Consider the following 27,286-nt stretch of genomic DNA (forward strand, 5'->3'; position numbering starts at 1 on the left):
TTCCCTCTACTTCATCCTTCTAGCAAGCTTAGGGAATACCTATTACCTTTCCAGTGATGAGCGTTATCAGAGCTCCTTTTGGACTCCTGGTACCTAAGACCAAAATTTTATAGGTGACCTTCGCTACCATACACTTCTCTCATACAGAAAATATCCCTAATGGCAACACACGGCGATGTTACCGAGTCGAACCCAGATAATGCGTCGTGCAACTCCAATCGTCACACGTTTTTCCCGTGTACCCACAGGGCAACAATAACTATTCCGTCTTTCCCGAGAACCGTGTTACCTCTGCCCTACTACGGAACCATTACAAACTTCCGACTTCCTACATCCCAGAAGCCGTCAAACAACATAGAACTCAACGTGACTTAACATAGAGTGTTAATACATAAACCAATACTTTCCCACAATCAATAAGATATTTACAAGCAATACTCACCGAACCAAAACAATATAACCATCCTCTGCTACCAGAAAAACTGACACAGCGCAGAAACCCTGGTAACGGGGAAAACAAACCCGTACCGATATCCTCCCTTCGGCTGACCAGTCGTCACACTGACTCATTCACACACACATTCATTGGTGGGGCCCATAACACCAATACTCACACAACTAACCAGTCACCGGTCTGCACACAGTTGGAAGGATGAGCGGTTCAAGCGCTCGACATGTGGGGGAACACCTTATTACCTATAGGGAAAGAAAAATTAATTTACAAAATATACATCATTACCTTTCTGCCTACAGATCCTCAACCCTGAACATCCACGTGGTCAATGGACCAAATAGTTGGATTGGTTGACGGTGATTTAGAACCAGCTAAAACACATTCAAGATTTTAGATCTTACCTTCCTCAATAAACCACAAACTCATTTCGTGTTAATCAATATCTGTTTATCTAAAATTCTGGAAGAGTCATTTATATCAAATTTCAAATATAGCGCAGAACACTCTATTTACCTAATCTGGCTATTCGGAGTCCTCCAAGTCATTGATTCATATCGCAGTTAGTTGTCAAAGTTCAGAGTTCTTCGCTCAGCACGCTACAGTCTCAATAGATCGGCATAGACCAGAGACGTGCAAGCATCTGTCAGTAGTCATAGAATTAGGAACATTTTGCAGTCATCAGCAATTGGGCATCATCGAGATCGTCTAGGATTCAGGAAAACGCAGTAGTCACCCTAAGTAGTAGAGTTCGCGTAGCGTCACCGTCGTCGTCGTTGTCATCAGCAGCATTTAGTAAGGCAAGGGAGTCATCAAGCAGCAGCATTAACCTCTCTATTCTACCACGTATTTTTATAATATCGAAACAAGAATTTACATTTTATTATTTTAAAACGGTTGTGATTGGTCGGTTGAGATCGTTCAGTGCTGGAGTACAGTTCAAGGGGTGATGTAATTGCTTCCTCTAAAGTCAGTCCGTTCTGGTTTTGTGTAATAGTCCATTGTCTTTCGTCTTGGCAGTCGTCCCACAGTGTCCTTGCTTGGGTTCATTAGGTAAAGAGTTCATGACGAGGTCTAGAAGTCTTTGCTGCATCGGCGCACTTCGCTCCCTGCCTCTTGGGACAGTGGCCACTTCGTTGTGTCGCGTCAGCGGTCATTTTGAGATTTAGGCCCAAACGCCAACTTAAACGAAACAAACACAAAAGAGTAATTAATGCATAGAAATAATAAATCTAATGTTAACCCCTTACTAATCTCTTTATGTGCTTGTATTTATCTAGCGTGTTAGAAATGAGGGGGCTCTGGTTGGCGCAGGTGTGTACCCACAACAAGCAGGGACCCTTTACTTCTTGTCAGGGCGAAGGATGACTCCCCAGAATAACCCCTGCTCACCCTCTAGGTGCGTGGCGCGAGCAGTCTAGGCTAAGTCTCAGGCGTACACGGTTAAGCAAATGCAATTACACATACAGTAAACCCCTTGCATGCACCACAAACGGACACCAATCAGGTAGTATATAAAAATAAGCTTTTATGTAGTTTCAGCAGATTCAAATACAAGGCCCAGTAACGATGAACGGATGGGGTCGCAATTCTTAGGAATACGGTAAAGTCTCTTTGTTACGGAAAGTTCTTTAGTCGGGCACAAGGTAACTGTAGGCCTCAGCGCACTTCGGGAAGCACACGGCAGATGACAGGGAAATCAGAACGTTGCGGACCCTGGATCCGATGCGAGCTCGCGGTCGAGTTCGTAAGTACAGTACCTTGTTTCTTGACGCAAAGGCGGGTGCGGGATTTCAGCGGCTCTTCGACAGAAGGGCGAGGCGGCGTCCGGGGCTCCCACACTTCACGATGGGGGTCTGGTCTTCAGGCTCACGACAAGAGCGGGGTGTGGCAGGTGGCGGGTGAACAAAGCGGGGCAGCCGGGCACGCAGGTTACGTCCGGGCCGTCCGAGGCTTGGAGATGCTCACAACGCCGATTCCGGCGGGAGGGTGAAGGTGCACAGCGAGCCTCCGGCGAGCGAGGTGACAGGGGCAGCCCAGCACAGCGTAGGGGGAGCGGCTCCGATCGAGCGAGGCTCTTCCCAAGGCGGGGGCGGCTAAGCAGTCCTGGTCACGGCTCAGGGAGGGACTGGGGCACGAGGGTCACAGCTCCGGCGAGGGAAAGGACACCACAGTCCAGCGGCAGGCGAGTGAAGATCAGGTAGAGCCCAATGGTCCTGGGGCTCAGTTCAGGGGGCAAGCTCAGTTCCAAGCCCTTGGAGATCGTTTTGGAAAAGCACAAGTCTTGAAAGTAAAAATAAAGCAAAGTCTTCAGCAACAGTTTCTCTTCTCCCCTTTGGCAGCAAGGTCACCACTGCAGGCCAATCCCCCAGGATAGGGACAGTCTTCCTCCTACAGCTTTCCCGGTGCCTCCTCCTCAGGCAGAGATTCTTCTTGGTCCTCCATTTATACAGCAAATCTTTTGTTCTCCCAGGCCAGGGGGTCCTTTGCCTAGTCCAGTCCGGTTTCTGAGCACTTTGTTTACGCGATGCAGACTTCTTCTTTCAGAGTGCAGGGCAGAGTCATCAGACGCTCCACAGGGGGCGGAGCCGGCATTGAGGTGGCAGAGCACTGTCCTATTCAGAGCCTAGGAGTACTCCTCCCACCCATCTACCTGTCGATCGTCCTATTCACCACCAGGCTACCTAGCCCTGCCCATCTGGGTTCCCCCAGCCCTGTCACTCACACCAGCCAGACATCAGATACACATCACGCAGAGGCAGGCTGAAATGTTTAGGCAAGCAAAGGCCAGCTTTCTAAAAGCGGCATTTGCAAACCCGGAATATTAAAATAAACCTTGGGAAAAGATGTACCTTATTATTCCGAGTTCAGGCATACTAAACTCGATCTTCTACCATGTTCCCTGGGTCGGTTAGGATCATAGGGTGTAACAATCCAAGCCGCCCATACTGGCCTATGAGAACAGGGTAGCCTTGCAGTAGTGAACAACAAGATGGCGGTCATTCACTACTAGGACATGCCACGCATCCAGGCTTGTCCTACCTTAGGCTTACAACGCACCCTGCCCGTGGGCCTACCAGAGGGGTGACTAACATGCAGCTAAGGGAAGGTTTCAGGGACCGGCAAGTGTGGGCACTTGCCAGTCAGCATTTCAGTACCAGACTGCACGCAGGTTCTGCGATGGCAGACCTTAGACATTTTTTTACCGGCCGCTTCTGTGGGTGGCACAACCCGTGCTGCAAGCCCACCAGCGGTGTTTGCATTTACATGCCCTGGCACTCCTGGCGCACTTTACTGGGGTCTGACAGTAAACCAAACGATCCAATCATGGAATTCAACCAACATATCCAATTTACATAGGGAGCACTCGCACCGCGACACTGGTTGGCAGTGGCACAGCGCGCTGAGCGGCCAACACCATAAAAACACGAGGCACAGCGACAAAAAGAGGAAGGGAGACTCACGCCAAGGTGCCAGGTCTAACATAGCGTATGGGAACATTTAAAGCATTTATATTCACCCTTTTGGTCCTCCTCTCGAGCAACATTACAAAGACATTACAAAGGCAACATATATCATGCAACATTCTATTTAATATATATACTACTGTTAGTATGCGTACGGATGTTAGTCATAAGGTTATTTAGCCATGCAATATGCAATCCCACATGTAATTTTGGATATTTAGTAATGTTGGTTTAATATTCATGCAAAACTCATTTAATAATATTATAATTAATAGATTATTCAATTACTATTTTCATGAAATGGGGGAGGTATACAACATTTTGTACTACCCGCTCCATCAAGGACAAAGTGGAACTCCTACGGGACCCCTGCATCACAGTGATGAGGTGATCGGGCATACCCCGGACTCCAAGAGACCTCCGTTCAACCTCCAGACCGCCAGGGTGAGAGGGACCAGGAGGGAGGGAGAGGGAGACCTCAGGGGAGACGGGTAGCGGGGAAGAATCCAAGAAGGGCCCGCTGCCAGGCTCAACAACAACGGGAACCAGGACCTCCGCGGCCAGTGAGGCAAGACCGCCACCACCCTGGCACCCACTTGCTGGACCTTCAGCAAGAAGGCAGGAATAAAGGGGAAGGGGGGAAGGCGTACAGCCACCACGGGGGCCACTCAAGAGACAACGCCTCCACCCCCCAAGCACCCAACTCCGGAGTCCGAGAACAAAAGAGGGGGAGTTGGGCATCGGCCCGGGAGGCAAACACGTCCAGCAGGGGAGTCCCAAAGCTCCGACAGATCAACCAGAAAATCCTGGGGGAGAGACACAGGGTCGGAGAAGATGGAAACCTGCGACTCAAGGCGTCCGCCATCACATTGTCCACACCCCGGATATGCTGAGCAGAGAGGGCCAGAAGATGACACTCCGCCCACACCGCAATTGCACAGGCCACTAAATTCAACGAAGGACTGCGAGTACTGCCCTGGTGGTTGATGTAAGCCACAGCCACGGAGTTGTCCGACCTCACCAGGACATTGCACCACAGCAGACGGGCCTGGAAGAAACGAAGAGCATGGTCCACAGCAGACAGCTCCCTCCAATTGGACGAGCGGCGGGACTTCAACCGGAGCCAACGAGCCTGAACAGACCACTGACCCAGAGTAGCCCCCCAACCGGAAGCACTGGCATCCGTTGTCAACACCCAAGGAGGCGGCAGGCGAATCCACATCCCCTGGAGAGATTCGAGGAATACAGCCACCACTGGAGAGCGGACACCACCTCCAGAGACACCGGCACAGAGAGAGCATGGTCCTGAACCGGAGACGGCACCCAACGCTGAAGATGCCACAACAGAGGCCGAAGATGAACCCTGGCCCAGGGTACCATGAAGACAGTAGCAGCCATATGACCCTGAACCTCGAGCCACTGAAGGAGGGGAGCCGCAGCCTGGGACAACAACCTCCGCAACAGGCACTGAAGACGCTGAATCCTTGAATCTGGCAGGAACACTTTGCCCAGGACTGAACCGAAGACGGGCCCCTATGAAAGTTCGCCGAGTAGCAGGAAGGAGCTGACATTTCGGAAAGTTCACAAGAAACCCATGCTGTTCTAGCGTAAGGATGGTCAAGGACAGGTGTTGAGACAGGACCACCGGGGAAGGAGCCTAGAGCAGCCAATCATCGAGGTAGGGGAACACCGACACTCCCCGGAGGTGAAGATGGGCCACCAAGGGAGCAACCACCTTGGTGAATACTCGGGGAGCAGACCTGAGACCAAACGGAAGGACACACAACTGCCAATGATGACCCTCCAGGCAGAACCGCAGGAACATCTGATCCTCCAGAGCCACGGGCACATGAAGATAAGCGTCCTGGAGATCCAGAGTAGCAAACAACCAGCCGGCCTGAATCAAAGGAACCACCCGCTGCAAAGTCTCCATCTTGAATGGAATCTTCCGCACAAACAAGTTCAGACTCTGGAGATTGATGACAATCCAAAACCCCCCTGTGACCTTCGGAACCAGGAAAACAATCTAATAGGTCCCCAGACCCCACTCCATCCGGGGAACGGGCACAATCGCCTTCTTCAAGAACAGAGCGTGAACACTGGGCACCAAGGACTGACGACGGGACCGGCACAATGGAGTCGGAGTCCGCACCACACCCGAGAGAGGAGGAAGGGACAGAAACTCGATCCGATACCCCCGTTCCAGAACCTCCAGTACCCACTAATCGCAGGTCGTCAGACGCCAAGCGGGAAGGAACAATCACAACCTCCCACCAACCTCGGGTACAAAACCAGCGGGACCCACAACCGGAGTGGCATACTCAGGAACGCTGCGGCCCCGGTCCAGCATCACGGAGAGGCTTCTTCTGGAACTTCCGAGGGAAACCTCTACCAGCACCCCTCAGGCCTTTAAAGGAGGACTGCTGAAACCTGGAAGGCTGACGAAAAGTCTTGGCCTGAGAAAAGGAAAAATCCTTACGAGAAGGCTGCAGACGGAAGGAAAAGGAATGTTTACGCTCCTTGAACACCTTATGCAGCCTATCCTCAAGAGCGTCCCCAAAGAGACGAGGGCCAGTAAAGGACAAACGCAAAGCCATAGACCTCTGGGCGGCATCCGTATTCCAACCCTTCAACAACAGATTCCGACGAGCAGCGATAGAGGAACCACAAGACAAGGCAGAAGCGTGCACAGAATCGAAGGCAATATCTGAGAGGAATTCAGCCTGATGCTCCATAGATTCCAGCAAATCCAGGCAACAGTCACCCTCCTGCATCTTTGAAAACAAAGTCTTAAAGTCAGTCAACAGAGATTGAGCGACATAAACTCCATAGACACCAGAACTGATGGCAAGGTGAGAACCAGCATAAGACTTTCGCAAAGCAGAGTCAATCTTCCTATCCACCCCATCACGAAGAATGTTATCATCCACCATGGAAGGACGACCAACCAAACTCTCGACAATGGAATCCACATGCACAGACTCAGGAAAGGACTCCTCCATGTCCTGTAAAGGATAAACCTTCGACATGAAGCGCGGCAACATAATGTGAACCGGGTCCTTCCACTCATTCAAGAGGACATCCATCACAAAGGGATGAATAGGAAGTGAAGTAGCAACAGGCTTCCGAAATTGCGGCAAGACAGCATCCGAGGAAGTACTGGCCACATCATCATCAGGAAACCCCATGTTCTCACGCACATGAGAAAGCAAGTCAGGCAACAATTCTTTGGAAATATATTTGCCCTTCAGATCCACTGCCCCCAAGGAAACGTCACCAGAAGAATCGGAAGAAGAAATGTCAGAATAGAGGGCAACGCCCCCACCAGAACGAGCCCCAGCAGATTTCTTGGAGGACTTTAGGTCAGACAAAGTCTCCAAAATCAGGCGCTTCAACCTGTCGTCATCCAACTTTGGGCGCTTCCCCGCAGTGACAGGATCCCCACTGTCCGCAAGGGAAGAGGAAGAGGAAACAGGAGACACATGTCTCCACTTTCTGTAATGCTGCCCCATCAAGAACCAACAGCAAACGAAGTAACACCAAAGGCAGGAATCAGCAAGCCAAACACAGGTAGAACTGAAGCGACACCCCCTCCTTATAAAACAAAAAAGAAACAGGAAACCGCCACCAAGCACACAGCTGAGTGAAAACGAAAGCGAGGTGGTAGGGGGCGTGGCCAGAACACCAAAATAAAGCAACACAGTGCGCGGCCACCGAAGGCACCAAACTGGCACACATAGGAAAAGCGCAACCGGAGCCCACCCGGGCACATCTATGGCGGCAGCAAAGAAAGCGGAGCACTCGTAACCCAACCCGAGTGCTCCCTAGGTACAGCACTAAACGGAGCGCCCAGATCCCACCCCGGGCGCTCCACAACAAAGGACCCGCCCAGAGGGCGCGAACGCGAAGCACTCTGGGAAACCCGAGCGCTTCAATGAAAATACCACCGGAGCGCCCGGACCCCAAACCGGGCGCTCTACAATGAAGGCCCCGCCCTGAGCTGCATAAACACGGAGCGCACGAGGAAACAGAGTGCTCCAAGGAAAATGCACACGGAGCGCCCGGACCCCAAACCGGGCGCTCCGCTACCAGACACCGCCAATAGCACAAGTGGAGCACTCGTTGCAACGCGAGTGCTCCCAAGAGAAAACTGCAGGGAGCGCCCGGACCCCAACCCGGGCGCTCCAACCACATAGGCAGCCCGTATATGGAGCGCCCGCACCCCACCTCGGGCGCATCACCAGCGGGGGACAGAGGCTCCCCAATCCACAAAGCCAGAGCCCAAGACCACAACGGGAGGCCAGGACGAAGCACACACACAGGGAAGGACTCACTGTCGACATCAGGAGCAGCAGCAGGATCCCAGGAAGCCAGCGCAGCCCAGCAGAACCAGCATCCAGGAGCCTAAAGAGTCCAGGAAGCCCAGCTGCCCGACACGAGGAATTCCCAAGAAGGTCCATGAGCGCCCCCAAAGCCCAGCAGAGGAGGAAACCACAGGACAACATGAAGCAGGTAAGTGCCCAGCACCTACCCCAGCGTCCCCGTCGGGTCCATTGACAGGAAACAAAACAGGATGTGCTTTATGTTGGCTATGTACTTATAGCCCCTGACGGAAGGGTGGGTGGAGCCTAAAAGCGTTTCCTGTTATGTTTCCTGTCATGTGGAATACCTCATTAGTTATGACTGGGTCGAGGACGGGGGACGTAAAGGTAATGGATGAATACAGTGCCCGAGGACAAGCGCATGGGGACGACTAGTTGTTCTTAAAGTGACAAGAACAACTTGTCATTACAGTGACCCTCCCCGGGTCTCGGCCGGCAGGGGCAGTTAAACCCGCTTTAGCTGTGCCCTTAAAGGACGAGGGTCTGACTCTCCCAGACTGGGTGCAGAGTAGGGGCCTCTCTCTCTGCGCTGAGAGGCTCAGAGGGGGAGCGGCACACAGGGGATAGGGGGGAGCGCACTCAGGACTATCTCAGAGTTCGTTCGGGCGGGTGAAAAGTAGAGCGGCATCAGCCTTTGTTCGGTCCCGGTGACAGCCTGTGGGTGATGTGGGGCGCCAGGCTGAACTCTCGCATGACACCGTCATGGGAGCACTTTGGGGACACGCTGTCCATGGGTGCCATGCGCACTCGCCGGGGAGCAAAGTCGGTGCTGGGGAACATACTGGGGCTTAGGTGGCTCCTTGGTGTGCCTTTACCACTGGTGTGCAGTGAAGGCATGATTTGGGGACCCCCACCCCACATGGCGTTTGTGGCACCAGTTGGGCCAAATTATGCTTTGGGCATCAAGGTGCGTGCCCGGTCCGACCCCGGGTGCATCCCTTCAGTGGGTGGTTGTAGGAAGGTGGAATCTGACTGCATGGTTGCCCCCACTTTTTTCCTGGTGTTTGAATGGTTTTTTACTAGTCTGGCTGGGATCCTGATATCCAGGACCCCAGCCTATCTGCTTGGTCCCTTAAATGATTGGAGTGCATATTAGATGCACTAGTGATTGGATACTGTGGTGCCTTATGAGCCCCTAGTATATGGTACCTTAGGTACCAAGGACATAGGTACTTTACAGGCCTACCAGGGGCTGAAGCATATATTATGCCACCCCTGGGAAGCAGACTAAATCTGACACCCCAGGCCTGCTACTGCAGCCTGGGTGAGGTAGTGTTAGCACTCCTCACAGAGCTATAGGTTCCTATATCTTACCATACACAAACATATAAACCTATCAGTTACCCCTATGGCAGGCCCTATCAATCCTGAAGGCAGGGTGCTTGGTTTACAATGTGAAGGGGTGCCTCTGCCTGAGCAGGGCCCCTCTGCAGCTGGCAGGGTCTATTCCCTGTGGCTGTTTGTGGATGCGGTTAACCATATACTCTTAAGTGCATTATAACCTCCCGGTTAATGCTAACTTTGGAATGACTGCATCAAAACATGTCGTGTTTGGTGTCAAACATCTTGGAATCATAGGGGATGACATGTACCTACTGTGGTAACACGGTAGAAATCTCAAAGAGCCCTGGCATCACAAAATGGATGCCACCAGCACAGACACTGGGCTGGTGGCATCCTGCTGCTGACTGAAACTCACAGTGGAGGAGGCCCAACAATAGGTATCCTGTCACAGGGAGGTGGCACCACCTTCCAGACAGGATTTAGTGTATTGGAGCTGGGTGGGTGCCCTCTTAGAGTGCTTTGAAGTCCTGCACTGGGGGAGCAGTAGGCTCCTCTGTGCATATGCCAGCTCAAACCGGTTCAGGGGCTACCAGACCCTGCTCTGGCGCGAAACTGGACAAAGGGAAGTGGGTGTAACCACCCACCCGCCTGACCCTCCTAGAGGAGTGGTCATAGAGCTAGTCCCTCCCTTTCTTTTACTATAAGATAGGAACACCTTGCCATTGCAAGTTCGATAACCCTGGACGATGCTTTACATGAAGAATCCTGGCCCTTCGACGTTCCACTACCTTTGGAAGACAGAAGAATCTCCCTTGGAGTCAAGGAGTGACTCCCCTGCTTGGCAGGCACCAAAACTTGAAACAACAGTCGCAAACGTTCCCGCCGGAGTCCGAAGTCCCTGCAGCCCCAGAAGTGGATTTCCTGACCTCTCGTCGGCCATTTTGAGTCCCCAGCGAAGCTGTGGCGTCTGGACCCCATGAGTGAGGAGGAACTGCAATACCTGCGAACCGTGCACTTTTGTCGAGTGCAACCCCTTCTCGGCGTTCAACGAACTTGTGCTTTGGACCATTTGTGGCCCAAGCCTCCAGCAGGTTTTGCAGTGAAAATCAGAGGCCTACCCCGTCCCGAGTGACCGTGGGCTCCTGTGTAGCAATTCCTCAACATGTGTCTTCGCGATCCCTTGCCCGTTGGCTTGTGGGTCCCCCGAAGACTTTATCGACTCAAAGGGCTCCTCTGGTTGCTCCAGGCCTGCCCTCACTCACCCTCGCTGGGTGAGTCCCTCAGACCTTGCTGGTCTGCACCATCGACTTTCTTCACTCCACACAAGACTTGCTGTTGCCAAGGCTTGTTGGCTCCAATCCGGTTGCCGACATCGCAGTCAGCTGCAGACGTCGTGGGACACTCCGAATCCAGCTGCTGGTCATCGTCGATCCCTCCTGGACCTCGTGAGCGAAGAGTCAAAACACCCTTGATCACCTGAAATCACCAGACATCCGTGGGCATCCATCTTCCCGGCCCCGGGTCACTGGCAAGTGACTGTGAACACTGTCCCTTCAATTTTCAGGTCTTCTACATCTTGAATCCAGCCTTGGATTCCACCGGACACTTCCTTAGTCGCCGCAAGCAGCAAGTCTTCTTTGGTCTCCATAGAAAACAGCGACGCAACCCGACACCAAAAGACACCTATGCACCCGGCTTCCCTGGGTGAGGTAACTCGTGCACTCCGGTGCCCTAGTGTGTGTTGGCCCTCGAATTACTTACCTTGTAAGTGGCTTGCTTGTAGGCTTCCTTGAAGTACCCTAAAACTTTAAAAATCAAACCACGACTTGCTCCATTGTAATCAATAGGGAACCCGCGGCTGTGTTCTCTTACTGCATGCGTCTCCCGTGGGTCTGTTACTTACCTGCTATCACTGCAGTCGTGAAGCTCCAGCGATTCTACACGTCCTAGGCCTTATCATTCTGCAAGTCGACTTTCCTAAACCACTAGGATAGCTTTCTTTAAAAGGGTGTCTTAAACCTATCTACCATAAGAGTCGATTTGGACAGGTGCAAGGTGCACTATAACTAGTGACCAGCATATGCCAGGCCAACTTATCACAGTATGCTTCTCTGACTGCTCACACTCCAAGCTCAAAGGCCCCGCATGCGCTGCTGATAACGAGCTACAGCTGTTGGCAAGTGCTGGCCAGCTGTGAATATTTTGCATAATGAGCGGCTCAGTCGGGGAACAGAGGCAGTCATCCACACATATCGACTGTAGAAGCAGTACTAAAATATTCCCGGGCTGGAATCCTTCCTGTGCGCCTGCGTGGAAGAAGGACTGCAGGCATGGGAGCTGGCGGAGGGGGCTTCTTGAGCTGTTCATCTGGGAGCACTGGGCTCCGTGAGACAGGAAACAGGCAGGCAGTAGCCTCACATAAGGAGCAGGTAGATTATGTGAATTGTCCAATCACAGGGTTTTGAGCTGAAACCAGGACTCAAACCTCGATCCCTAGTTCAAAAGTCTGCAGCTCTGGCAGGCAATGTGGACAGAATTGCCAAATCTTATCATATCTACATGGCTCACCTCCTGCTTTCCTCTTACAAGTCATTGTTATTTGGTATATTAATGATAAAATGTAGATTCTACCAAAATAATACAATTCTCTTAATGCTCTAGGATTGAAATTCAGGTTCAGGACTGAAAAAATTGGGCACTTCCAAAAAGGGTAAATCTGGCAAAAATGGGTAATCTTCAACCCCATTCCTCAGGATGTGGCTTGGACTGCTAGGAACCTTGTGTCCAATCTTAAAATTAAGGTTATTTTCACTGGAAAATCCACTGTTTTCCACTGCACAGCTGATTTGATTATGAAAGTTTTTGTGCCTAACATTCTTATTTTCGAATCTGTAACTCCTGAAGTGTTCACCAAAGCAACTGAGTCTTTAAATGCTACATATTGTACAAATAAATGCTTATTATTTTACTCATTTTGGGATTTGTGAGATAATCCTCCTTACATACTGCCCAAGTCAACCAATACCAAACCAATTTTTATTTCTGTTACCAACAAATCTCACAGTGCCTCAAATTCAAATATTCTCTGTGTTTCCACAGTAAACACTCAACTGGAGGCAACCGATATTAATCACACTCCACTTTTAATTTTGTTGTTGCCTAAAAGACTGGCATAGAAAAGTGACAGCATTAACACATTAAGAGTGGGTACAGTAAACCTAGGAGGTGACTGATTGCTGGTATGGCTAAGGTTATCTAATGGTTCCATGTAAGAAGGCACACCAATAAATGTGTCCTCCTGTAAAGAAACTGGTGCTCATGTAAAGCGCTCTGATACCTGATATCCTTGGGTCTAGTTTGCGCTATATAAAACTCTAGGATTTTGCTTAATAAGCGAATTAATTCTTGGAGTTGTGGTCACTACACTCAAAACCAAAACACACAGGTAAAAACATTGTCATTTAAAACAGCAATAGCTTTAACTCTTGTAAATGCAAGACCTATTGCTTGTTTTGCCAATTGACCCATCTCTTTTTATATGTTGACTTCCTTGAGCAAAATGTGCGGGAGCTTGGAGACAGTCTAGGGCCTCGTTCTAGGGCATACCAGTGGACTCCCACTTCAATTGAGGAGTTGAAGATATTTTTGGGCCTTCCGCTCAAAATGGTGTTAGTGTACAAACCAAGCTTGCAGTCCTACTGGTCTACTCGCATGGTTTGGGTAACCCCCATCTACGTACCATACATGAGCAGAGATCGATTTTTTGCTATTGCAGTGTATGCTGCATTTCAATGACAATTCTGCTGCATTTCCCCGGGACTATCCAGACCATGACAGGTTGTTCACAATTCTACCTTTTGTGGAACGTTTGTCTGCAAGGTTTCCAGAGATCAGCCCTCCTGCAAAGAATATTACGATTGATGAGCCCTTGATCCTGTACAAAGGGCAAAACAGGCTACAATTGGTTCTGTCAGGTAAGAAAAATTGCTTACCTGATCAAGGATGAATCATAAACAATGTTTAAAAAAAAGTAACATTACTAGAGAGAATGAGCTAGAACAAGAGACCAACAATTTATGCAGATTGAAGGTGATAATAAATAAAGTGAAGAAAGTGCTCAAGTGACGGGTGAGTAAGTGACATTTACATATTGGCGAGACATGGACATATACTCTATGTACAATTTATACGAGGGAGTGATTTTTCAATGCGGCCAGTATGAAGATGAGTTAGGTGGTGTTAGGTCTCACCTATTTTTGTTTTCCGCAGGAACGTCATGGACATGAAGAAGAATCCACTACTTCGCCAAATCACCAATTGCACCCAACAAGGTCAAAGTGACAATGGTAATCTGGGGAAGAAGGGAAACAAAACAAGGAAGGATAGGGTCACGCGTTGAACTCCAGGTAATGACAGGACCAAGCAAGGACAAAGCACAACATCTGCATAAGAGAGAAGATAAAAACTGGTAAGTATGTAAAGGGTGTCTGAATGTCTAATCTCTCTAATGGGTGTATTAAATACCTAATGGTTTACCTTCTTCGTAATCCTTCAATTAATCATGTAGTCATGTAGTTGAAGAAGTGTCTGGTTCTAGTAAAAAAAAAATAAGGTATTCTTAGAGCAAAAACAACATAAAAAAAAAAAAGAAGAAGACTCTTGACTGGAACCCACCTATTCACCAAACTCTTGAACATAAATAATCTCCATAAACAGAGTGTTGAAGTAAGAAAGTAAACACTGCCTTAAAATCAGGCATCTATCTAATGTATTCTTTGTCAGCTTGCAGGTTACTAAATCAAAAAAGTTAAGGAAGGAACGGATGCCCACAGCAACAGGAAAACCAGATTAGATAAGTATGCAGGAGTTAAGTAAATCATTAGTAAATGACAGCGCAAAGCGCTGTTACCGTTATGTAGGCTTAATAAAGCTTTCTGTCTTTTCTTCTCCTTGTTTACAGGGCAGCTCAACTGGAGAAGAAGACGGAGGACTGGAGGCAAGGGCGGTGCACCGAAGACTGGAGCACTGTCAGAGGTCCGATAGGGGAAGACAACGCGCCGGTTGCAGAACACGAAAAGAGGTCCAGGAAGGGGTGACTGAGCGCCGAAGGCTGGGAGACCGTGAAGAAGCACTTGATTCCCGACAACCTGAAGGAGAACGAGGTAACCGGAAGGTAAGTCCTACGCCAAAAGACAGGAATGCGAAGCGCTGCTGCTCGGGGATGATTGCGCTTTAACCTTTCCGTTCGTTGCACATGCGCGTTCCCCGGGTGGCGGCCATTTTAGTAGTTCGCTTTGCTCCGGCTCCCGGTCGTTCGCAGCCGTGACAGGTGTCTCTGGCAGATTGCGTAATTTCTAGGCACTTTAAACCCAGATGACCCGGTTGACCTTGACCTATATAGAATGTCAACGCTTCGACCCTGGTATATGCGTATACAGTGATGACTGTCAGGCTGACGCGCTCTGATATCACAGGGACTTTGACCTTGAATATCCACTGGGCGATGGAAACCTCCAAATAACCAAGAGAGTACAGCCCCCGTTTGTAGATTCATCACTGCATCCGCCCATCCTTTATTCCAATCAAAAACAGATCCCAACAGCAACCTCCCAGCCATCATTGAGTGTCATCATTTGTCTCCACGAGTCTGCCTTTCCACTGAGAGTATTAAATGCCCAGCGGGTTTCCGGCACACGTTCGGTGCAACATTTTGCTACCTCTTGTTTGTTTGATCAGGAGTCATAAAGCACGCCACCTCCTGCCTGACCAGAAGATGGCGGTAGCGTACAGATAACCCAGCTCCCACCTATAGATCAACCCCCGAAACTCTCGCCATCACCTCAACGAGACTCCTCACCTCTCCTGAACCAGACAAGCAATCTAGCCCGGACACGCTGGCCCCAAAAACGGGAGGCACGGCATACCCTTTCTCACCACCATAACCTGGGGCCTTTCCCCAATATGGCGACCGCCTGCCCCATATCTCCGGTACTCCAATAACTCACCGGACTTCAGGCAAATCAAACAACTGTCTGTCTGTTATGGATCATTAGGGATCATTCACCGGAACAATACGGACCAATCACCGAAACTCGGACCGGTACAAAGAAGCATAATCAGACGCGAATTCCCAGGATCGCGAGTCATAAAGCATGCCACCTCCTGCCTGACCCCAAGATGGCGGCAGCAAACAGATAACCCGGTTCCCACCTACGGATCAACCCCTGAAACTCCCACCATCATCTCAACGAGACTCCTCACCTCTCTCGAACCGGACAAATAATCTAGCCCGGACACGCTGACCCCAAAACGGGAGGCACAGCATACCCCTTCTCACCACCAAAACCTGGGGCCTCTCCCCAAGATGGCGGACGCCCGCCCCATATCTCCGGTACACCAATAACTCACCAGACTTCGGGCAAATCAAACAACTGTCTGCCCCAAGACGAAGACATATGGCAGCTAAGAACAGCCAGCCATCATAGTCATTCTCCACACACAACTACACCCAAACCACAAATTGTGAGGAAACTAGACATACCACACCAACCCTTTTCACTTTACTCACCCCAGTAACTGCTCCGATCTACTTGACTTTGCTTAAGGGTCAAAGAGGCAATCCCCCCCAGCTACCTGACTCCACCTGAAAGTAGAAGAAGAAGCAGAGAGGCAGTTCCCACACCTTCAATTGCTGCTAACTTTCGCTCAAGGACCAAAGGTTAAGAACTTTTGGTATTAAAGATCAATAAACACTCCATTAATCCTAACCCCTTCTAATTCGTACCCGCTCTGTCAAATAGACTGAACACAGCTCTGAGGAACCCTACACCCCCCCAACCAGGATAAAATGTTACCTCCCACCTCAGCCCCCTCCGTCCTCCCACATCCAACGGAATGAAACCACATGGCCCGAACTCCTTCTCCATCACTTTCTCCCCCAACCTCACCCCAAAAGCAAAAAGAAACCTCAAACACAGACAGCATCCAGAAACTCTATCCACGGCCATATACCACTGCTCCTCCAAAGGCCAGTTAAAAACTGACCTCATTTTCTATACCATAAGACCTGCTTATTGGAACAACATCCTCAAAACACATCTGAACATATCTAAAACAACTAACACTCCCTACTGCTGCAAACTAATGATCACACTCCCTAATCGCCCTAAACGTAACGGCAACACCTCAGTGACCATCTACACCAACGGCACAGTCATGATCCAAGCCAATAATGACAACCTGGAAGCCCTAGACTCCCTCTTCCCCTCGCTCCAAAATGCCCCAGCGCATTTACACAACTCCCACCTGCCCAACTCCCATCCCATGACAGACCACCCCTCCATGAGATCTCACAAGGCAAGCACGAGACCTTTGCCAAGATAGTCAACCTCCCCCTCCTGACAACACCCTCCCCTTCGTTTACCCCTCCACTATAGCGTCCAACTCATTACTCCCCAATTTGAATCGGAGCCCAGTCACGGATGAGGCCCTACAACCTCCCACCGAACACCACCAACCCCCTCCATCCCTAAACCACCACTCCCAACTAACAACTAGAGGACCTAGCCCGCAGTTATTGACTCCTAAATCTCTCCCTCCACCGACTCACAAGACATGGCAGCTTGAAAGACGCCGAGATCTTACTGACCCAGGACTACCCATAGGGATAACCTGTGTAACTCCAACCCCAAAAGCCAACTTCAAAAGCCCAGCCTACACCCTTACCCGTCAGCCACAGCTACCGACACCAATCATGCAAGGCCTCCCAAGACTCAGCGGCTTAGCTCGACCACAACCCCCATACGGAACCACACACAAAGACCAAATAAAACAAGAACCACAACGTCCTTCCGGGACGCCCCCACTCACTCCACCAGAGAGACGACCCAGCAACTTGCCCTGCTTGAAAGCCAGCTAGAAACTGTAATACTGGGCCTCTCAGAAATCCTTTGGAACCTCAACACACCCCGAAAGCCCATCCAACACTCTTACCCGACACCCTCACTCACCAACTCTAATCACTCAAGACCCCATAAGACCCAATGGCCCAGCTGGTACACAACCCCCCTCCCGATCCAGATCCAGATACAGAGACGCAAAAGAACCAGAGCCGCAATGTCCTCAAAGGAAGTGATCGATCTTGCCGCCTCGTATGATACATCCACTTCTGTCACTTCTAGCTCCAAGATCCAGGTTACCACCGTATTTAGAAGAGACCGCTCCCCCTCAGATCCGCTAGACCCCCAGTCTTCTTCACCAATATCCCAAAGGCCACACTAATGAAGAATCTCAAGAATGAAGGATCCAACACCAACTGCATGCTCATTAACTGCAGGTCGGCAACCAAGCATACAACAGAACTGGCAGAGACCATCCTTACCCAGGACATAGACATCAAGTTCATCAACAAAACCTGGCTAAATGAGTTCTCTCCCCCAAATATGGACATGCTTGTGCCCCTAGGGTTCGCAATCATCCACAAAATAGAAAAAAACAACGAGGAGGGGGTATAGCAATTAAACATAAGAAAAACATCTCAGTGACGGAAACTGACGCCCTCAAATATAACTCTTTCGAAAGTCTTACTGCCACTATTAAGATGGGTGACAATAGATCATTACTCTGCCACCTCTTATACCACCCGCCAGGAAACTCCTCTTTCGGTGAACACCTCTCCGACCTGATAACTCGTTTTTTTTTTTTGTCAAACCATTTTTATTGCAGTTCTCAATATACTGTATAACACTCAGGATAAATGCCATTAACGCAGATTTCTCGCCCCCCTTAGTCATACATCCGTGCGGTACACACAGCTGTACTGCCCACATCCCGGAGGCCGGGCGGCGCCACTTAGCCATATGTTACATCTTTACATTTCTTACCCGACCTGATAACTCGATGCTCGCTCCGTGACTCTAACAACATTATTGTAGGGGACCTCAATCTTCACTGGAATGAAGAAAACAACACGCTAATCAAAACCTTAAACGATCTCCTAAGCAACAACAACCTCATCCAACACTGTACAGAGAAATCCCACAACAGAGGCTCAATCCTCGATGCCATTATCACTCAGACTCAGTCTCCTTTGACCATACCTTGCCTGTTGACTGGTCTGACCACCATATCATTCTGTTCCACATGAACCAAAGGATCCAATCCAAGCCCCGCATGATGAAGAACCTCCCCCCCCCCCCCCCCGCGCGCGCTGGCCGAGAAATCGAAGTCCGATTCCCCTTACAGACCTGGAGGCAAGGGTAAGCTCCCTCCACCCCAACAACTCCGGTGAGCTCTCAACAACAGAACACACCTCCCAATACAACACTACTATGACTTCCATTATTGATTAAATAGCCCCCCTGAAACTAAAAAGAGTCAGGAACATTCAATCCAGATCGTGGCTCAACACAGACAAACTCCCAAAGAAGAGAAATAACAGCGGCAGAAAGACTCTGGCAAAAAAAAAACCTTCTTAATCCTACGAGCTAGACTCAAATCAATACAAAGGAAATACAAAAATCACATAAAGAATGAAAAAGCGTCCTTCTTATATAATGCCCTTGGCAACGCAAAAAACAGACCTAAAGAACTCTTCAATATCATCAGACAACAAACTTGCCAATTTCTTCAATGACAAAATCACCAAGATAGAACTCTCCTCAGACGTGCAAAGCAGTTCCCCAGACAGCAAATCCCCAGAGACAGAAGCTAATTCTACACCCAAGCACCCCCCTAACCTTTGGAACTCTTTCAACCCCATCTCTGAAGCAGAGGTCATCAAACTGATTTCCACGACTAAACCCTCAGCACAAAACCTGGATCCCATACCTGCACAACTGGCCCAAAAACTCAAACTCTCCCTAGCCCCGCACTGGACCAAGATCATAAATAGCTCCTTGAGTACTGGAGTCATGCCGGACTGTCTCAAAAGCGGCCAAATCACACCTCTACTGAAAAGAACGGGCGCCGATACAAACGATCCAAATAATTTTAGACCGGTCTCCAACCTCCCTCTCCTAGCGAAAATCCTAGAAAGATGTGTTCTCCTCCAAATGTGAACGGTGATGGATTAAACCCAGATCAGTTGACTGGGGGTGAGTGCTTGCAATGTTCAACACTCCGTCCATCATTTCCTTTGGTTTTTGCTTTGTTCGCCATAAGTTGGCAGGGTATGCTCATACGTGAGTCCCTTGCTCACTTTGCCACTGGATTCAAGCAAGCCTGGCTGAAGACGGCTGAAATGCCAGAAACCGGTCCTAGGAAGCTTGTTTCCGGTCCAGGGAAGACATGGCTTGGCAGTTCGGGCTGGACTGTTCCCATGAGGCATAGGGTCAGACTGATTTGCATATGGCCATGTCTGAACTGGGGTGGCAGAGTGGGCTAAAGAACGGTGATGGATTAAACCCAGATCAGTTGACTGGGGGTGAGTGCTTGCAATGTTCAACACTCCGTCCATCATTTCCTTTGGTTTTTGCTTTGCTCGTCATAAGTTGGCAGGGTATGCTCAAACGTGAGTCCCTTGCTCACTTTGCCACTGGATTCAAGCAAGCCTGGCTGAAGACGGCTGAAATGCCAGAAACCGGTCCTAGGAAGCTTGTTTCTGGTCCAGGGAAGACATGGCTTGGCAGTTCGGGCTGGACTGTTCCCATGAGGCACAGGGTCAGACTGATTTGCATATGGCCATGTCTGAACTGGGCTGGCAGAGTGGGCTAAAGAACGGTGATGGATTAAACCCAGATCAGTTGACTGGGGGTGAGTGCTTGCAATGTTCAATGCTCCGTCCATCATTTCCTTTGGTTTTTGCTTTGTTCGCCATAAGTTGGCAGGGTATGCTCAGACGTGAGTCCCTTGCTCACTTTGCCACTGGATTCAAGCAAGCCTGGCTGAAGACGGCTGAAATGCCAGAAACCGGTCCTAGGAAGCTTGTTTCCGGTCCAGGGAAGACATGGCTTGGCAGTTCGGGCTGGACTGTTCCCATGAGGCACAGGGTCAGACTGATTTGCATATGGCCATGTCTGAACTGGGGTGGCAGAGTGGGCTAAAGAACGGTGATGGATTAAACCCAGATCAGTTGACTGGGGGTGAGTGCTTGCAATGTTCAACACTCCGTCCATCATTTCCTTTGGTTTTTGCTTTGTTCGCCATAAGTTGGCAGGGTATGCTCAGACGTGAGTCCCTTGCTCTCTTTGCCACTGGATTCAAGCAAGCCTGGCTGAAGACGGCTGAAATGCCAGAAACCGGTCCTAGGAAGCTTGTTTCCGGTCCAGGGAAGACATGGCTTGACAGTTCGGGCTGGACTGTTCCCATGAGGCACAGGGTCAGACTGATTTGCATATGGCCATGTCTGAACTGGGGTGGCAGAGTGGGCTAAAGAACGGTGATGGATTAAACCCAGATCAGTTGACTGGGGGTGAGTGCTTGCAATGTTCAACACTCCGTCCATCATTTCCTTTGGTTTTTGCTTTGTTCGCCATAAGTTGGCAGGGTATGCTCAGACGTGAGTCCCTTGCTCACTTTGCCACTGGATTCAAGCAAGCCTGGCTGAAGACGGCTGAAATGCCAGAAACCGGTCCTAGGAAGCTTGTTTCCGGTCCAGGGAAGACATGGCTTGGCAGTTCGGGCTGGACTGTTCCCATGAGGCACAGGGTCAGACTGATTTGCATATGGCCATGTCTGAACTGGGGTGGCAGAGTGGGCTAAAGAACGGTGATGGATTAAACCCAGATCAGTTGACTGGGGGTGAGTGCTTGCAATGTTCAACACTCCGTCCATCATTTCCTTTGGTTTTTGCTTTGTTCGCCATAAGTTGGCAGGGTATGCTCAGACGTGAGTCCCTTGCTCACTTTGCCACTGGATTCAAGCAAGCCTGGCTGAAGACGGCTGAAATGCCAGAAACCGGTCCTAGGAAGCTTGTTTCCGGTCCAGGGAAGACATGGCTTGGCAGTTCGGGCTGGACTGTTCCCATGAGGCACAGGGTCAGACTGATTTGCATATGGCCATGTCTGAACTGGGGTGGCAGAGTGGGCTAAAGAACGGTGATGGATTAAACCCAGATCAGTTGACTGGGGGTGAGTGCTTGCAATGTTCAACACTCCGTCCATCATTTCCTTTGGTTTTTGCTCCTCCAACTCGCCCAACACCTAGACAGCACTAACCTCCTAGACCCTCACCAATCAGGTTTCAGAAAAGGATGCAGTACAGACAGCGATCCTAAATGTAATCTATGAGATGCACAAATCTCTTGATACAGACCAATGCTGCCTACTCATACTCCTGGACTTATCGGCAGCCTTCACAGTTTACCATAAACTACTCATTAAGGCACTTCAAGAAAGAGCTGGAGCAGAAGAGATGGTATTACAGTGGTTCACCTCTTTTCTACAAAACCGCACACAAAGTATAAAAATCAAAAACTTCTTGTCTAACCTACTCCCCGTTAGCAGGGGTGTCCCCAAGGACCAGTACTCTCCCCGCAACTTTTCAACATCTACATGGAACCCCTCACCACCATACTAAGACTCAGAGACTGAACGTCACTCTAAGAGAAGTCCAACACTGGCTATCACGCAACCACCTAAAACTCAATTGAGACAAGACAGAAATCCTCCTTATCTCCAACGATGAGAAGAACCCCCAAATCTCAGAATGGCTAAAAGCGATTGATGCGCTCAACTACAACCGCACCTTAGCCGACTCTGCAAAATCGCTGGGAATCACTCTGGACCCCAAATTAGATATGAACCAACACATCAAGAACACCGCAAAGAACGCCTTCCTCAACCTAAAACTACTCAACAAAATAAAACCCTTCATCCCTCAGAACGACCTCAAACAAGCTACTCAATCCCTGGTGCTGTCCAGACTGGACTACGGGATTGCAACCCTCGCAGGATCAGCTAAATTTCACATAGCTCCCCTCAGATCAACTCTGAACGCAGCAGCCAGAATGGTCACCGGAGTAAAGAAATATGAACACCTCTCCCCTGCACTCTGAGAGCTAAAACGGCTCCCAATCGAATTGAGGGCCAACTTTAGAACTGCTTGCCTCACGCACGAAGCGCTGCACACAGGGAAAACCGCCTACCTGTGTTTACTCCACCGAAACTGTCCGACTATCCGAGCAGCACAGTATACATTGTAGACTCTGTCTCGAAGTATTCTTGCACAGATTGCTTACAGGATGACTTAGTAAAGGTCCCAGGATTCCATGGTTTCTAGGGAACTTTAGTGCAATGACTTTTGTTCTGATGAGATCCGAAGTCTAACTACACATTGAAACCTTGACATCCACTCCCTAAGTTGCTATCAAAACTTATGGTTCACCAGGAGATACTAGATATGAACAGATAGGATCTCCGCTTACATTTGTTTGATATAAAATCCAATGCAACCTTGTGATCTGTCCAGTGTCTTCTTCTATGTTGTTATATACATAATATTTTTTTTTGTTCACTGCCTGAGCACTGCGTCATTTGCCCTAATTTGGATACATAATGGAATGTATAGTGTCAATATACGGAAAATGTGAACATTATCATACAAGACATTGTGCCCTTCACCCTTTTTCTATAACTTTAATTATGATGCAACTTATTAATTTAGTTTTCAAACTTTCAAAGTAAAACTAAAGGTGTCGGTGAATGAGTCCCACAGGACATTTGTTTGGATTATTCCTTTAGGTAACTTAGGCAGTATTCCCAAGCATGTTTGTCTCCGTTTCAAAGGTAGATATGCTCACTCCGTTCAAAGAATGTAGTCCTCAGAGGCATTCTTGAACACCCCAGACTTGCATCCACAAATTGGAAGGAGTTGGATTTTGCACAGTGAATGCGCTGAAGGAGCATGAAAGAAACGTTTTCTTGAGCTTGAAGTAGCTAGGAAAGGTAGGGCTTGATATAGGTTCACTTGACAAGTATGTAGGATTAGTCCGGTCTTTCATGAGGACAGACATATGAACTGGTAGGAAAAGCTTAGGCTAGGTGTGCTTTCACAGGGATATTGCATATGTAGAGGGCAAATAGTAAAGGCAGTATAGATACACATTCGATCCCTTCATCGTTACCTACGGATTCAAACCAGTTGGTGCCGCTCTTGGCCCGATACTGAATTACTCCCTCATTCAACTGATCAAATTACTCAAAACCATACAGAACGCAGCAGACAGCCTATTCCCTCAACATCCCAACATGCAAACACCGTGCACCTCAAACTGCTTCACTGACTCCCCATCCACAGCTCTTTTTAATCTCCTGAGACACACATTCAAAGTCTTACACAGCACTGCTCCAGCATACCTCAAAACCGCCTCAGATTTCAGACACCTCCCATGCGCCTTCGATCAGCTAGGCTCATACATATTGAAGGAATGAATGAGGGAACATTTATAAAGCGCGTGGTTACCCGGAGGCATCCCAGCGCTGAGCGGGCACCAGGTTGAAGTTGTAGCAGGATTAGTTGGGGAAGAGCCAAGTTTTCAGCCCCTTCCTAAAGATAGTATGACTGGGTTCCTTACGAAGCTGCAGTGGGCGTGCGTTCCAGTGTTTAGCCGCATTATGTGAAAACAGTCGCCCACCAATTCTGGCCCTCCTGATTTTGGGAACTGAGACTAAATGGAGGTCATCCGAGCGAAGCCGCCTGTTTGCTCGGTAGGTTTAGACCAGAGAGGAGATTATGGCTGGTCCATTCCCTCTCAGCACCCTGTGGGAGATGCACAGGGCCTTGAAATGGACCCTATCCCTGATCGGAAGCCAATGGAGGGCCTTTAGGGCAGGTCTGTCCAATTGACGGCCTGAAATCCCTACAAGGATCCTGGCGGCACAGTTCTGTACAACTTGGAGTTTCGCCAGAACCGTGCTAGGAGTGCCCGGGTATAAGGCTTTTCCATAGTCCAGTCGAGACGATACAAGTGCCTGGACCATCAATTTTTGGCTTGCAAAGGAAGCACCTTGCGAAGTAATCTTAACATGCCAAAGCAAGAGGCAACAACTGTTCTGGCTTGGGTTTTGAAACTGAGCTCATCATCTAGCCAGAAGCCTAGGCTCTTTATTTCCTTTTTTGGGATGGGCGCTGAGCATATGCATATTCAATGCATATGCAGCACCAGAACATGGAGAAGTGACTTCTCGTAATTGGCGCTAAAAGGGCAGAATCCCTGCCTCTAAACAGACGCACTGTCTCTAAAATTAGTGCATTTTGCACAAAGCTGAACACTTGGCTCTTTGACTATGTTAATACATTGACGAGCCCTGACTGCTCTTGCATCAGTAACAGGATACCCTCTTGGGTGACTATGTACTTTTCAAAAAAATCATAAAATTAGAGAGAACTCTGCACCCAACACTACACGTATGGGTTAAATGTTTGTACTGCTTGCCATGTTAATCCTCCATCAGAACTTAGTGTATGTTCAGTTTACTATATTACAAATGCATTACAGTCAACTCACTACAAATAACCGTAGACGTGACATATGCTACGTTCTCACTGACTACACTGTGTGCCAAAAATGAATGTTCTTCGTAGTTTATGGTGTGCTCTTTAGAGAATTTAGGCAATATTCCCCAGCATGTTTGCCTTAGTTTCAAAGGTAGATATGCTCACTCAGTTTGAGCTACTAAGGCCTTGAAAGGAATTTTCAGACACCCAACTTACATCCACAAACTGAAAAGAGTTGTATTTACCACATTGAGTGTGCTAAAGGTGCATGTAAGACATGTCTTTCACATTCATTTCATGTGGCTGTCATGGGAGCTATTAGTAAAGGTTAACAAGGCATGCATTTGGTAATGTTCAGAATGGAGGTGGTTACTTGGCAGGTGGTAAAAATGTGGTCAAACTGTTTACTCATTTGTGAAGGTTGTAGGTGCACCAAATGTCAACATGTCTGGACATATGTGTTTATAGAGGGTTGTTTGTGGTGTGTTTGTATGCAATTTGGCTGATGACTGGTTGAGAGGGTGTCTTGAATGGGAATTCTGTCCAGTGGCGTATGAATGAAGACTTTATGTTAATGTGAGTGCACTGATCTGTTGGACCCTGTGGCTGGTGGTATGAACGTCTTGTATGTGGAGTGTGAATGGCATGTGAAAATAACCATAAAGCAGTTGGTGCCTTGATGTGGCTTTGTCTCACCTTCAGTAGTCTTGGTGTTAGGGGACAGCTGGAATCAAGAAGGACAAGACTTCTCAGGCAAGGCAAAAGTAGGCTTAAGTACAACGGCCAGGAGACCAGCCACCTCTGTAGAGCTGAAAACTGATCTCAATTTGCTGCTTGCAGGCTGTTCATTTTATAGTTACAAAAATGCTGACTAAATACAATTATCTTGAAAGCCAATTGTCATGTGCTCACCTGAAAACTGGTCCCGTTCCGTTTGGATGATTGGACCCGATCCCGCCTGAGTGCTGACTGCGGTTGAAGAGATTCTACGGAACATGGCACCATTGAAACCACTCAAAGGGAAGGGGGAATTGGGAAGGAGACAAACGAAAGACAGACCGTACATCACAGCAGACCCCCTCTGGGATCTTCAGGCACTGTCACGGAAAGCAGTGTGACACCTAATGATTAGTTAAGGAAGATAATTAATATTCCTATTTACATGTATGGAATACGACTCACATGCACTACAAATCACAAAGTGAAGTAAATTGAGAGAAAAATACTAAATAAGATTACAAGTCTGACAAGCAATGGGACACACTTCAATATGTGTAGATATATAGTCTTCTTTTGTCTAGAGAATGAGCCTGCTCCTCTATAAAATAAAAAGTTATAAAATAAGACCATGCTATTAATGTTCTGAACTGTTTGTCATAACCATCACCATTTTGTTGCAACAGTATAGACAAGAAAAAACGACACACCTGCAGTTTCACTAATGAAGTGCATGTGTGCAAGCCTGTGTTAAAATAAGAGAAAATATGCAATCTAAGTATGAAAGTGCTACAAATAATAGAATACAAGCACCATGTCCAATGGGTCTATTAATGTTTCGCATGTGCTCTCACACTCGTTAGCATTAACTGTTAAAATTTGCCATTACTGAAAAAATGTCCTATGTCTGTATTTGCCAATACTGTGGTCTTACAATCGCTGCGCACAAAAGCAAAAGTCTGTAGATTCTGATAACAGGTTCTGATTTGCAGATTTCTAATTAAGGTTACCTTTACACTGGTTGATCGAAACACAACTGCTAGACATAGTGTAGAAGATAACTTATTTCCGATGAGTAATGGTTTCTTTTGTTTTTCTTCACAGCCTCGAAGATCGGGAATCGGGAAGAACCACCCTACATAGGGCTTGTTGCTGACATGTCGTCGTTGTCCTGGAAACAAGAAGCGCTGTCGAAAGAACAGCAAGGGCCGACAAGGAAAGCGAAGACAAGAGGAACGCTGCAAGGGAGTTACCCAACAACAGAAGATCTGAAGCCGATGCCGAAGGAATACTGCTCAAGTAAGTGACGAAATGACGAGGCCTAGCACATGCGGCTGGATCTGGCGCTTTAAATAGCTAGGTGCCTGATCATCCACACAAGCACAATAACGTGGCAATGTGCAACCAATGATGTCCATACTGCAGCATAATTATGGCATGTGGAACCACACACAAGTATAGCGTGAACATGGACACAATGGCTATTGATTGTACAAACACAAACAAAATATAAAATAACAATGCATGATGGTACCACTAGCACCAAGGAT

At 48.7% G+C, this 27,286-nt stretch overlaps 1 long non-coding RNA gene across 1 annotated transcript; it reads right to left on the minus strand.

Moving 5' to 3' along the window:
• Nucleotides 1–1,501: 1,501 nt before the first annotated feature.
• On the minus strand, nt 1,502–26,843 carry LOC146798290 (uncharacterized). The gene is made up of 3 exons (XR_014969141.1): nt 26,747–26,843; nt 25,932–26,140; nt 1,502–1,633 (listed from the first exon to the last, which is right to left on the minus strand). It is a non-coding gene; the product is annotated as an uncharacterized LOC146798290 (long non-coding RNA).
• Between the last annotated feature and the right edge of the window lie 443 nt (nt 26,844–27,286).

The sequence above is a fragment of the Triturus cristatus genome, chromosome 9 (genome assembly GCF_964204655.1).
Source record: "Triturus cristatus chromosome 9, aTriCri1.1, whole genome shotgun sequence".
NCBI classification, from domain to species: Eukaryota; Metazoa; Chordata; class Amphibia; order Caudata; family Salamandridae; genus Triturus; species Triturus cristatus.